This window comes from Rhinatrema bivittatum, chromosome 6 (genome assembly GCF_901001135.1).
Source record: "Rhinatrema bivittatum chromosome 6, aRhiBiv1.1, whole genome shotgun sequence".
NCBI lineage: Eukaryota > Metazoa > Chordata > Amphibia > Gymnophiona > Rhinatrematidae > Rhinatrema > Rhinatrema bivittatum.
In genome coordinates this window covers 237,219,419-237,233,327 of record NC_042620.1, presented here as the reverse complement: position 1 = coordinate 237,233,327, position 13,909 = coordinate 237,219,419, and the positions used below count along the sequence as shown (strand labels likewise).

General features: G+C 46.2%; 1 protein-coding gene and 1 long non-coding RNA gene across 6 annotated transcripts in view; one reads left to right on the top strand and one right to left on the bottom strand.

Annotated features, from left to right (window-relative positions):
• LOC115094023 (integrator complex subunit 6-like) overlaps window positions 1-13,909 on the top strand; it is a 211,348-nt gene that overhangs the window by 161,721 nt on the left and 35,718 nt on the right. The window lies entirely within an intron of this gene.
• LOC115094024 overlaps window positions 1-13,909 on the bottom strand; it is a 40,532-nt gene that overhangs the window by 24,962 nt on the left and 1,661 nt on the right. The gene's annotated exons all lie outside the window — the stretch shown is intronic.

Here is a 13,909-nt window from a genome sequence, read left to right as displayed (position 1 = left end):
GTTTGAATATATGTCTGCACTAGAGAGCACAAGATGCTACAACATTCAGTACACAATTTCTTCCAATTTGGCAACAAAGCCGGAAATATTTAGCTAATGCATTGAAGGTATAGAAGGGCAAAACTTTTATAGAAAAATTAAAAACTAAGCAGGGATTAGTAGTTGCCAAAAATCAGAAATCTGTGATGTCTTTTGAACCTTTTATGAAACCCTTTATTCTGAGGACAGATCAAAGCTAGCGGGAGGAAAACTTATTTTTCACATATCTACCTCTTCCCAAAATCACCAGAAACCAATTGGATTTTCTAAATCACCCAATAGATACTTATTAGGTCCAGACATATTTTCTTTTGATTACCGGTACTTAAAAATATTAAGTGGACAGGTGGTAGGACCATTTAGGCAGGTTTTATGCAGATAACCTTCAGCTGGAGACCTTCCCAAGAGACTTCAATAAAGCTCATATTACAGTTTTAGCTATACTAGGGAGGGATCCACTGCTTCAGTTGTCATATAGGCCTATTTCTCTGAATTGTGATCTGAAGATTCTTGCCAAAATTTTAGCAAATAGACTGAGTTTGTTTTTTCCCTCAATTATTTCGACAAACCAAACAGGTTTTGAAAAGGGCAGAACAGCCGGAACTCATATTATTAAATTAATAACTTCCATGGCTATGTGGAAGGTTAAACAATGCTCTGCATTAGCCATATGTTTTGACTCCGAAAAAACCTTTGATTGCATATCTTAGCCATATGTTTTCAGTGCTCAAGCAATTTGGTTTTAAAGGAAACATTGTGAAATATATTTCCTTATTGTATGCACAACTGAATTAGATCATTATAGCTAATGGAATCAAGTCTATAGAATTTTCGATCAGAAGGGGAGTATGACGAGGTTGCTCTCTTTCTCCCTTGTATATTCTCTCTATTGATCCCTTATTGAGGAAAAATTGACATGGATAGCAGTATTCAGGGTTTTGGCACAGGGAATCATATATTTAAGGTGGTGGCCTTCTCTGATGTGTTGATCTTTCTTTTCTTTTCTTTTTTTTCTTTATTCTTTATTAACTTTTACAAATTCAAACAAAGCATCCTCTTTGTACAGCAATGTGGTATTCACAAAGAAAATTATAGAAATAAGAAACAACAAGAAAATTACAAATATAAGGGAAACATCTCTTCTGTCTTAACTACCCTTTAGACCACAATTATGAGGGGAGGTAGCATTGAGAAAATAAGGAGAATAATAATAAAGGAAATACTTACAAGGAAAAGGCTTAACTCTATATGACTTACACTATCCAGTATGATGATTTAACCTAGATACAGCTAGTTTGTAGCTTAACCTTCTTGGAATCAATGAAACTCTTTAACTGTTCCGGAAGAAAAATGCATTATTTAATAATGCATTTGCAAGGGAACCTCAGAAAAAAGGTCGCTCCCAGGGCTAAGGTTTACTGGCGCAAGGCCAAGAAACCTTTTTTTTTTTCAGCTGGGTAGATTTAGTCAAATCAGGAAAAATCCTAATTTTTTGACCCATGAAAAGAATATTAGATTTCTTGAAATAACTCATCCTTACATCACTCAAATCTTTCTCTGTGAAAAAAGATATCAAGAGTCGCTTTTTCAACTATTTCATAATTCGATGACTCTAGAAAACCAGTTACATTTTCTAAATCAATTGGAAAGGCTTGAGATTGCGTATTAACGCAAGCAGGCAAAAGATACACTTTCCTGGCGTGTAGCCAGATGGACTCAGAACAAATGGGATAGTATCCGCGTGCTAGCAGTTGGAGACGGATCTGACGTCAGCACGGGGGTGTATATATCCCCACAGGAAGCGTAGCTATTCAGTAATTTCCGTCTCCAAAGCAGTTTGGAGTGCCTGCACGCTAGTTGAGCGTGCTTTCCAAGACTACTTTAATTTTTCTCTTTTCTTATCATTCTAGATTCTACTTTGTTTTTCCTGTCTAATCGACTTTAGAGCCCTGCGCTCCTGCGGTAGATACCCGAGGGTTCCTCCCCCAGTTGAGCTCCCGGGGTGATTGCCGTGCTCCCCCGGCGGTGGAAGTCCTCGGTCCTGCCGAAGCGCGGCAGTGACACAGCCCCCGGGCGAGGTTCGGGTAAGGCATACGAGGCCCTCGGTCCCGGCATGGATGAGGTAGCGGGTGCATATCCTCAAGTTGCGGCGGTGAGGTGGTACCTTCCCCCGCAGCCGGAGACCGCCTGTGTTCCAGCCGGGAAGCGCCGAAGCTGGTAAGGAGTACATCTCTTCCTACGGGTCTCCGAAGCGCAGAGGATCGGCGGCGTGGCACGCCGTGGAGGACGCCATTGTGGGGCCTTGTTCAGGTACTCCGCGCCCGTAATTGGCGCGGCTTTCTTCCTCCTTGGCTTTGTTTCGGTGAATGCTGAGCGCCTATTGAATGCCACTGAGCGTATATCACTAGCCGCATATTGCTGTGAGCCTATTGCATGCAATTTGAGCGTATATTGTTGACCGCTTATTGCTGAAAGCTTATTGAATGCAAATTGAGCGTAGATTGCTGACCGCTTATTGCTGAAAGCCTATTGAATGCAAATTGAGCGTAGATTGCTGACCGCTTATTACTGAAAGCCTATTGAAGGCCATTGAGTGTATATTACTTAACTGCATATTGCTGAGTGCCTATTGCATACCATTGAGCTGGTTTCTTGGCCGCCTATTGATGTGCACACGTGGAGCGTCTGTTCTATTCAGCACTTATTGCTGCCGCATATTGTTGCTGTGCACCTGCTGTATTAAGCGCCTATTGCTGCCGCATATTATTATTGAGCGCCTGTTGTGTTAAGCGCCTATTGCTGCCGCATATTATTTTTGAGCGCCTGTTGTATTCAGCGCCTATTGCTGCCGCATATTATTATTAAGCGCCTGTTGTATTAAGCGCCTATTGCTGCCGCATATTATTTTTGAGCGCCTGCTGTATTAAGCGCCTATTGCTGCCGCATATTGTTATTGAGCGCCTGTTGTATTAAGTGCATATTGTTCAATGGATCAGAACACTGCAGAGTCTTCAGCGATGGCGCCGCCGGTCTCAGGCATTGCAGCCCTTGGCCTCTGCTCTGCATGCCACCTTAGGGCCACGCGCAGTGATGAGCCAGATTCTCTGTGTGCCCAATGTGAGGGGGCCGTGCGACCCTCGGACCAGGACCGGTCTCAGCCATGATTTGTGGACAGTTCCCCAGGGGCTACCCCGGAGTTAGGGGGCAGTCTCGACCAATCTGGAATCCCGGGGGAGCTTGTACCCAGGCGATTAGAGGCTGCTTCCATTTCCTGGGTGGATCTCTTTAAGGGGATTCATGCCTTCGTACAGATGCAAACTGCTTCCCGTCCAGGCCCTGCGGTTCCTGCTGTTCCTGCGGTGGCTGCGCCTGCGGCGGCTGCTGATGCAGTGGCGGCTCCTGCGGATCCGGTTCCTGGACCCTCACGACCTTGTCGCGAGCGGGACTTCCCACCGATGGACAGTCCGGATCAGTCAGACCAGGAGGTCTCACAGGACGAGTCCGAACTCCCGGACGAGGGGGACCTTCCTCCAGGGACTGAGCCATATAGAACCATGAGGCGGTTCTTCCCTAAAGAGGATCTCTCCGACCTGGTGTCTGTGTCTGGCAGAATTGGATATTACAGGTCCCAGCGCTTCGGTACCCTCTGCGCAGAACCCCCTGCTGGAAGGTCTTCGTCCTACAGCCCGCCATTTTCCATTCTTACAAGTGGCGCAACAACTGATCGATTTAGAATGGGCGGCGCCAGCGGCTGCCTTCAAAGGGGGTCGGGCCCTGAAGAACATGTACCCATTGGCACCGGCTATCCAGGACCTGCTGGCGTGCCCCTCAGGTGGACGCCTTGATTAGCGCTGTGGTCAAGCGCACTACCATTCCAGTTGAAGGGGGGACGGCCCTCAGGGAGCCTCATGACCGGCGACTGGACGCCATTCTGAGACAGGCCTTTGAGGTGGCAGCTTTATCTTTGCGGATCGCCACCTGCTGCTCGGTGGGGACGCGTGCCTGTTTGTCACAAGTTAGAAACAACGCTCCAGCGGCGGACATGGAATCCGCTCTTTCGTTCCTTACAGATGCGGCATCTGACCTGGTCCGGACAACAGCTAAAGGGATTTCATCCTCCGTAGCTGCCAGGAGGCAGCTCTGGATCCGGAGATGGTCAGCTGATGCGCCTTCTAAGTCACGCCTCACCAGATTGCCCTTTAAGGGCTCTTTTCTATTTGGCAGCGACCTTGATAAACTGGCCAGTGCATGGGGTGCCTCTCCAGTGCCCAGATTGCCGGAAGATCGGTTCAGGAGGGGCCAGTGCGCCTTTCCAAGGCCCTCCAGGGGCAGGAGTTCCCAGCGTTTCGTTCCTTACAGGGGTCGCTACCAGGCACCACGTCCTCCGGCCAGGAATCAGTCCTTTCGGACCAAGCAGCGCAAGAGGGGAGCGGGCCCGGGCTCGGGTCCCGGCCGCACCTCCCAATGAGAATCCGCCGATTCATCTGGGGGACGGAGCCATAGGGGGCAGGTTAACCCTCTTCTACCCCAGATGGGTCGAGATTACATCGGACCAGTGGGTCCTCGCCGTTATCCGGGAGGGATATTATCTGGACTTTCATCATCTCCCTCCGGGCAAGTTTGTGGAATCTTCATGTCCCATACACAAGAAGGCAGCATTGGAAGCTACCCTGGCGAGGCTCCTGTCCTTGCAAGCCATCATCCCAGTACCTGCCTGGGAAGTGAATTCTGGACATTATTCCATTTATTTCATGGTACCCAAGAAAGGGGGTACCTTTTGGCCTGTCCTGGACCTCAAGTCAGTCAATCAATACTTACAGGTACCGAGGTTTCGCATGGAAACTCTACGCTCCGTCAAGGCCGCAGTACAGCCAGGAGAATTCCTCACGGCATTAGACCTGTCAGAGGCATACCTGCATATCCCGATCCATCCGGATCATCAGCGCTACCTACGCTTCAAGGTTCTAGGCCGCCACTTCCAGTTTCGGGCTCTGCCCTTCGGGTTGGCAACGTCACCACAGACATTCACCAAGGTGGTAGTAGTGGTAGCGGCGGCACTCAGGCGGGAAGGAATACTGGTCCATCCCTACCTAGACGACTGGCTGATCAGGGCGAAATCACGAGAGGAGAGCCTTCGGACAACCGACAGAGTGATAGCCCTTCTGGAAAGTTTGGGCTGGGTGATCAACCTCAGCAAGAGCTGCTTACAGCCTTCCCAGTCACTGGAATACCTGGGAGTACAGTTCGACACCCAGGCAGACACAGTCAGTCTCACAACCAAGAGAAAGTTGAAACTTCAGCAGCGTATCCAGTATTTGATGGGGGCCAGTCGGCCCACAGCCTTGGATTATCTGCAGGTTCTTGGTCTCATGGCATCCACCCTGGAAGTGGTACCTTGGGCGAGGGCCCATATGAGACCTCTACAACACGCCCTACTCTCTCGCTGGAGCCCCCGTCTATGGAACTACTCCACGCACCTACCTCTACCAGCCAGAGTGCGGACCCAGTTACGGTGGTGGTTGCAGTCCCACATGAGCAGGGGGTCGAAGATGTCCTCACCCACGTGGATCTTGCTCACCACAGATGCCAGCCTGAGCGGCTGGGGAGCACACTGCGAAGAACTCACCGCACAAGGGCGGTGGAACAGAGAAGAGTCAGCGTGGAACATCAACCGTCTAGAGGCCCGGGCAGTCCAATTGGCATGCCTTCGATTTGCTCACAGACTGAAGAACAGAGCGGTCAGAGTGTCCGACAACGCCACCACGGTGGCATACATCAACCGTCAGGGCGGAACCAGAAGCCGACAGGTATCTCTGGAGATCGCCCCTCTGATGACTTGGGCAGAGGTGAATCTTCAGGACATCTCCGCCGTCCACATTGCCGGGAAGGACAATACCGCAGCAGACTTCCTCAGCAGAGAAAGCCTAAATCCGGGAGAGTGGCAGCTCTCCCCCACGGCCTTCCAGATGATTGTGGATCATTGGGGGATTCCGGACATGGATTTACTGGCGGACAAGTCCAACGCTCAAGTATCCAGATACTTCAGCCGCAAGCGCGACCCGTTCTCACACGGAATCGATGCCCTGGTTCAGCCATGGCCTCCAGGGACTCTACTGTACGCCTTTCCTCCGTGGCCTCTGCTGGGCGCGGTCATCCGCAAGATTCAGAGACACCGGGGCCTAGTTCTTCTAGTGGCGCCAGACTGGCCGAGAAGACTACTGGCAGGGGAGCCTCTTCCCCTGCCTCCTCTCCGGGACCTTCTACATCAAGGTCCCATTCTTCACGAGGATCCGGCTCCATTCTCTCTTACGGTATGGCCCTTGAGAGGGCTAGATTAAAGAAGAGGGGTTCCTCGGAGCCCGTGATTGATACTCTCCTCCGAGCTCGCAAGTTTTCCACATCCCTCACATACATCCAGATCTGGAGAGTATTTGAAGCATGGTGCGACACTCACGGTACCAATCCACATGCAACCACAATCCCTATTGTGTTGGATTTTCTGCAGGATGGACTTCAGAAGGGTCTCTCCCTCAGCTCCATCAAGGTGCAGGTGGCTGTGCTGTCTTGCTATGGTCCCAGGAGGGATGGCAAGACCATCGCCAAGCACCCAGATGTTTCTCGTTTCCTGCAAGGAGTCAAGCATATTCGTCCGCCACTGAAGTGGCCTGTGCCTTTGTGGAACCTCAACTTTGTTTTGGATTTCCTCGCGGGATCCACTTTCAGACCCCTTAGGGGCCTGTCTCTTCGTTCTCTAACCTTGAAGATGGTGTTCTTGCTGGCTGTATGTTCAGCCCGCCGCATCTCAGAGCTACAAGCATTGTCCTGCCGTGATCCCTTTCTCAGAATCACTCCGGAGGCTATCCATACGGTTCCCTCCTTTCTACCTAAGGTGGTTTCACAGTTTCATCTTAATCAAACCATATCCTTGCCTACCACGGCGGGTCTGAAGAAATCTGAAGAAGGGCGTTTATTACGCCATCTCGACATTGGCAGACTGCTGCCCAGATATTTGGAACTTACACAAGACCTACGAAAGACGGACCATCTGTTCGTCCTGCACAGCGGGAAGAAGCAAGGTGAAGCGGCCTCGCGGCCCACCATCGCTCGCTGGATTAAAGAAGTTGTCAGAGCAGCGTACGTAGAGGCTGGGAAGTCTCCGCCTCTACAGGTCAAGGCTCATTCTACCAGAGCACAAGCAGCATCTTGGGCGGAATCCAGGATGCTATTGCCTGCGGAAATCTGTAAAGCGGCGACGTGGTCCTCCCTCCATACCTTCTCCAAGGTTCTACCGTCTGGATGTCCAGGCCAGGGAGGACTCAGCATTTGCGAGGGCGGTACTACATGGGCCTCAGGCAGCCTCCCGCCCAGGCTGGGAGTAAAGCTTTTGTACATCCCATTTGTTCTGAGTCCATCTGGCTACACGCCAGGAAATGTTGAGATTACTACCTGATAATCTCCTTTTCCTTAGTGTAGACAGATGGACTCAGCATCCCGCCCAGCTGCCTGCGTACATGGGTATCACCGATTCAAGGTAAGCCATGTCATCTGTTTCCATAAGAGCGTACACTCTACCACGCCTTCCGGTTGGGAATGCTGGCGGTCTCCAGCTACTATCAATCGGTCAGGGGAATCCTGTTTCACTTTTTTACTGAGCGTCAGTACACACATCTCTAACAGCTTTTGCAAGGAAGATTACTGAACAGCTATGCTTCCTGTGGGGCTATATACACCCCCGTGCTGACGTCAGATCCGTCTCCAACTGCTAGCACGCGGATACTATCCCATTTGTTCTGAGTCCATCTGTCTACACTAAGGAAAAGGAGATTATCAGGTAGTAATCTCAACATTTGTCCAGTGGGGGAGCCGATTCTATTGAATACTCCAACACTTCAAGGAAATATCTTCTGAGGGTAATTTGCGGAACTTCTCCCACAACCCTGGGAAAGTTTTAACACTCGCAGGTTTAAATGTCTCAAAGCATTTTCTATAAATTCTTCCTTCCTATTTATTACTCCACATTCTTGAATAATAGTAGACTGCACTGCTTTAACATGATGTAATTCAGCTTCCATGTTCTTAAACTTTTCCAAAGTTTCCTGTCAGTGGACATCACTATTCTTGCAAATTGTGTCCATTTGTTGAAATAAAGAGTTAATTTTCAAGGAACATTCAGAGAACGTTTTAACCATCACTTACGTAAGATCCCATACTGTAACCACCGTGGGCTTTTGAGATGCCAAAATTACTCCGGCAATATGGAGGGGATCAAGTTCAGTGCTCTTACCTCCACTTATAGCCTGATCCTTCGCCCCTTCTAGATCTAAAATGCCAGGGTCGTTCCCGTTGACTCTGGAGGAACTCAGCACAGGGTATTCCATCGATGCAGCTCCCTCGTCCTCTGTAGCATGGATTCCCTCTTCGGGGTTCCATCCAGAGCGCAGCGACATGGCCACCCGTGCACCCGGCGATGGATGATCATCCAGGGGGCTGAGTGAAACTTCTTCCAAGGTCGGGACGGGCTCTCCTCTGACAGACTCGACAGCCGGAACGACAGCCCCAATTTGCAAAGTCGTTCCGGCACACTGCAGAATAGTTTTCTGCCCTGGTGGGATTGTGGAACATGAGGGGTAGGTCCTCACTCTCCCTTTCCTCTTCGGAGGCATTTTGAAAATCAAAATTAGGAAACATTTTCAGGAAATCTGAGAGTGTGCAGAGCAGTGCAGCCGTTCAGGTCATCATCTTGGCTCCTCCCTTGTTATCGTGTTGTTCTTTCTTACAAACCCAAAAGAGTCTCTAGGAAAAGTATGAGACTTTCAGCAGCAATTTGGGAAGTTTGCAGGGTTAAAGATTAATCAGGATAAATCTGAGGCCCTTGGTGTTTCTGGGAATATGTGAGGAACTTGGGGAGTGGGATTCCCGCTTAGATGGGTTGATGGAAAAATGAAGTATTTGGGAATTAGGATTCCTACTAATGTTGGGCTATTATATACTGCAAATGTTAATCTTTTATTGAAGACTTTGGCTAAATCCTTATCTTGTTGGTGAACTTTGCCTCTGTCCCTGATGGGTAAGATACAGTTATTGAAAATGATAGAGATTCCAAAATGGCTCTATGTAATGCAAATATTACCCATTTGGCTCTCTCGGAAAGATATTACAGAAATTAATCACCTTTTTAGAAACTTTCTTTGGAATAGAAGGAAGGCAAGACTGTCCTTAGGTCTATTAATTCAGTCATTGTCCAAATCTGCAAAGATATAATTTAGCCTGTATGTTATGACACATTGCAGGCTGGTAATTTGAATCTTCTCATTTCTCTCCCAAGGACTGTCTACAGAGTTGGAATGGCTCTTTCACTAACTGCTCTATTTCAAATTGGTCCGGGGAAAATCTCAAAGGAATTGAGGTCCCATTTAATTGGTATAGGAAGGGTCTTGAGAATTCAACAAATTTTTATTGGGGATAATATTGTTCTGCATAGTTTTTGAGAGCTATGTGATAGATTTTCCTTACCAAAGGGAGATTTTTATAGTTATCTCCAACTGAGGTATTATGTGATGGATTGCTTTAAGAATTCCCAGGAGATAGTTACCAATACATCAATGAGAGAGATCTTTATAAAGGGCAAAGCAAAGACACTTTCTGTGGCCCATTACAATAGAGCATTAAATAGTATGAAGATTTATTTATTTATTTTTAATTTTTATATACCGATGTTCCTGAAGATCTCGGAAGAACTCGCAGAACCCTATGCCAAATGGTGCAGGTGGCCAAATTTTTTATTGAAAAAGCAGGATTCCAAATACTGCTTCACTCGCATTCATGCTGTTACAAAAAATGCGTTGCTAAGAGAAACTCAGTTCAAAATTTCTTCCATCAATGTTATTTTACCCAAGATAGGGCTTTGAAAATTAAAATCAGCTCTTCAGCCAATTGCCTCAAATGTGGTACAGAGATATAGGTACCGTCGTCTGGACCTGCTCTAAAATTTAAAAATGTACCTGCTCTGGTTTGGTGATATTTTTATTGATGAGTTGTACTTATGTTAAACCCAATAAACACAAAATTCAAAAATTTTGGGATGAAGTGAAGGAATTCTGTACCAATTTGCTGTCTTTATCAATTGATCTGAATGTATGGTTCGGAATATATAATGAAGCGAGTTTAAAGTTAGATCCTGGTAAAAGACTGTTTATAGATAAAGCAAGTTTAATAGCAAAGAGTGATATTTATTTATATTTATGAAACAATGTATTTACTTCCTTTTGGAAATCCAAATCTTTTTAAATGAATATTTAACTAATGTAAACCAATTTGATATGTTCTTATGATACAGCGGTACATAAAAATTATTAAATAAATAAATATTAGCGAACTGGATAGTAAAAGACCCAAAACTGGCACATTAGCATTCTAGGATGGTTAAATTACTTACCTTTGAATATCTTACAGGAAAGACTTTTTCAAACAAAAAATATACTGATATGTTAGATGTGTGGCAGTTTTTTCTGAAGTCTTTATCTCCTATTGAAAGGAATTCAATATTAAACGTGAATTTTTATTTCATATCTAGAATGTTAAGCTCACAGCTGTCATGTATTGGAATCTTTTACTCCAAATAATTTTATTTAGTTTGGTTGCTGATTCTGACCTTGGTTTTGTTTGACCTAGAAGGGTATTCAGGATTGGGAACTGGAATTGAAATTGTAGTCTGTTTATACTAGGGAAGGGTGGGATGGGAGGAGGGAGGAAATATCAGGAAACAGTGAGGATTAAAGAGAGTGTCTTTTCTGTTTCTTATTTAGCACATTATATGTATATTTTCATTGATTCTAATTGTCCTTCTGTATCCCATGCAATGGATATTTGATAAGCTTTCTTACAAAATAGTTCTGATGTTTGTACTTATTTTTTCAGAAATGTAATATATTTGAACTAAGAACAACCCCCCAAAATTATATAAAAACAAGAGAACTTTTTTTCTAACTATAGGCATCAGAAAATAACCAGCAGTCCTTCATGCATCTAAGCACAAAAAACATATTTCAGCCTCCATATTCCAAAAGCCTCCACAAATCTTAAGCAAGTCAGCTCTGTCTTTAATCATTTCACTACATAGCCGGAGGGTGAGGATCCCCCAAACTGTTTACAAAGCCGCCTTCCACCAGGCTTCACTCTCTGCCATCTTCAAATTGGTTCTTTGGTGAGGTGGTGAGGAATTGCTCATAGCCTTCTCTACATGCTTCATTAGCCTTGCTGCTTGTAGAATTTTAGTTGCTTTCTCCACACTTTTAATCCTCGAGGTCACTCCATTGATAGAGAATTGTAATTCAAATGGGAATAGCCATCTATACCTGTAGTTATCTTTTCTCAGGATTTGAAGAATATCTTTGAATTCCCTTTGCTTTCTAATCATAACTGGAGAAAGGTCTTGAAATATTTCCACCTTATGACCATGCCACTGAAAATCCTTCAATTTTTTTGCATGAGCCAGGACTTTTTCTTTGAATATTTATGGAAGCACACAGATATCTCTCGTCATATTGCCCTGTGGTGTAGCTTGGGCACAGTGTGCTCACTCAAATTCTATGTTGGGCATTCTCTCTTCTCCCTCACCTTCACCTAGGATCGCCATACATATGCTGTTAGCAACTTGAGCACAGTCCACAAACATCGGCCCCTCCGGTATACCACATATCTGAAGATTGCCTCAGCTAGATCTGTTTTCCAGGTCTTCGATCCAAGCTTTTAACTCACTATTCTCCTTTATCAAGGTTTTTATCCCTTTGAGCCTACTCCCAAGCTCCTCCAGTCAGTATTCCATGTCATCCATGTGCTCTCCCAGGTCTGGCATTTTTTACGTAGGTCACTGACATTAGTCAGAGGTTCCTGCTTCAGTGAGCCCATGTCTTGTCTGAACTCAAACTAGCTTTGAAAGTCCACCCTGGTAAACGTTTTGAACCCAGGCCTGGACACCAAACCTTGAGATGCTGCGTCGTCTCAGCCTCCTGCCTTGGCACCATCTTCTCTGGCCTCCTGATGGGGTGCCTTCCCTCAGCGCCATACTGGCATTGTGTGAGAAATGCTTCAGATTCACCAATTTCTTCCTCGCCAACATGGCACTGAAATCTGAAGTTCAGAGGATATTTGAGAGACTGTTTATCAGCGGATTGCAGCGATTATGGAGGAGTTTACAGAATCGGGAGCAATGCCCTTAGGCAGCCATCTGTGCTTGTGATGTCACTTCCTTTAGCTCTGCCACCCTGTTTTTGTATCTCTATGCTGATGGTTCTTATCAGTTGGTGGACCTCTGTCGTCCTCTTCCTCTTGCGCCCCACCCCTTCCCCTGGTTTTGCTACACAGCTTATTCTGAGATGACAGAATAAGCAAGAAGGTGGAGATTGAGTTGGGGGAAGGGTTACCTTGAAAATAAAGATTTTGGAATCTACATAACTAAAATTACTATAAAAAGTAAACACAAACATTGATAAAATATAAACACCTAAAAACAGAAATCCTAAAATAGTGTCTTGAATGCCTTATGGCTCGTATTGTGTTACTTGACTTTTTTTTTTTTCCCTTTACTCTTAGGAAATGAATCATTGCTGTGAACTATATAAATGGATTGGCTTGGCTAAGCAGTTAAAAAAAAAAAAAACAACCTTTCTTAAAGTGCTCAGAAAGCTATTCCAACAGCTTTTACAGTGTAAGCTGTTCTCCTTCATCTGGCGTAGATGCCCCCCCACGGGTATATCAACAGGTTCTGTTTAGGTCTAGGTGAGAGGGAGGATTGGGGTTACCGTCCTTACGGCATTATAATGTAGCCTCACAGCTTAAGTACATTATAGACTGCCATGACTTGGGCTCCACTGAACAGGAACTGACCGGGGGGTGGGGGGGGTTCCCCTTCATGCTCTGTATTGGCCTAATTCCTGCACATCTCGCAAATTTGCTTTACTCCCCCTGGGATTGCAGACCACACTCACGTTATAGAAGAGATGGAAGTCTATGCTTGTAGGCCCAAAATTGTACTCGGCCTTCTCTTCCATTAGGTACTTAAGGGAATTTTCTACGGGACTGAGGAATACCACGTTCCGTAGGTGGGAGGAACGTGGACTGGCAAGTCTAGGGCAGCTGTGGTCTAACGGGATTGTCCCATTTGCAGAGCTACAAAAAACCTTTGGATTACCTAATGAGGACTTTTTAGCCTATGCTCAGGTATGGCACTTTATGTGTACAAAAGGCCCTCAACAGGACTTGCGACAAGGCCGTTCAATCTTCGAGGGATATTGTATTCTAGCGGGTAAATTACAGAAGAGTGTAAGATTTACCTGGTAAACAGGTGACAGCAACCCATTTAGTGGCGTGGGAAAAAGATTTGGGGATCCCGAGGGGGAGGGACCAATGGGAGGAGTGCTTTCGGACACTAGGGAAGTTTTCCATGTCAGCGACAATGATGGAGAATCGATATAAACTTTTGTATCGGTGACATTATTCTCCTGCTAGATTGGCATATTGACTTCCCGGGCGCTCCCCCCCCCTCTGTTGGAAGCAGTGTTCTCAAGCTGGCACATTCATACATATGTGGTGGCAATGTCCTAAAATTAGATTGTACTGGGAGGAATGTCAAAGGTTTACTGAGAGCATATTGGGGGTGTGGGTCCCTTTACAGATGGAACTTTGGCTATTAGGGCTCTCCTACCAAGAATTGGCTGATGAGGCAGGCGTTTTTCACATTTATAACAACTGCGGCCCGCCAGCTGGTAGCGCCCAGTGGAAATCTTCTGATGCTCCCCGCATCTCTCAGCTACTTACTAAGCTGAGACAAATTCAATATATGGAAAAACTGATGGCTATACAACGAGATACT